The sequence below is a fragment of the Galeopterus variegatus genome, unplaced genomic scaffold, assembly GCF_000696425.1.
Source record: "Galeopterus variegatus unplaced genomic scaffold, G_variegatus-3.0.2 Scaffold26, whole genome shotgun sequence".
In the NCBI taxonomy this organism is placed as follows: Eukaryota; Metazoa; Chordata; class Mammalia; order Dermoptera; family Cynocephalidae; genus Galeopterus; species Galeopterus variegatus.
Genome location: NW_007726137.1, coordinates 365,954 through 366,543, shown reverse-complemented (window position 1 = coordinate 366,543; position 590 = coordinate 365,954).

Here is a 590-nt window from a genome sequence, read left to right as displayed (position 1 = left end):
CCACAGCCCGACAGCCGCGGAGCGCCCTGGGGGACGAAGTCCCGCCGCGGGGCACGCTACGAGACAGAGCTCCTCCCCTCCCCCCCACAGCCCGACAGCCGCGGAGCGCCCTGGGGGACGAAGTCCCGCCGCGGGGCACGCTGGGAGATGGAGTTCCTCCCCGCCCCCCCACCGCCCGGCAACCACGGAGCACCCTGGGGGATGGAGTCCCGCCGCGGGGCACGCTGGGAGACAGAGTTCCTCCCCGCCCCCTCCAACGCCCGGCCGCCGCGGGGAACCCTGGGGGATGGAGTCCCGCCGCGGGGAACGCTGGGAGACGATGGAGTCCGCCCGCTCGGCCCCGTAGGCCCAGAGAGGGTGCGGCCCCTCCTCAGAGCAGCGCCGGAGGTGGCGCTGCGCCTGGTCCCAATTTACACTTGGGGGAACTTAAGCCTCAGCGAGCGACTCTCAGGCCCTGGCCATGCTGCACAGCGTAGTCGCGCCCCCGCATAGTCCGAGACCCCTCAGGGAAGGCGGACCCCGCCCTCCCGCGAGCAGTTCTCCGGCTCACGACCTCGCTGTCTCCACGGTTCCCGCCCCCCCCCCCCCCC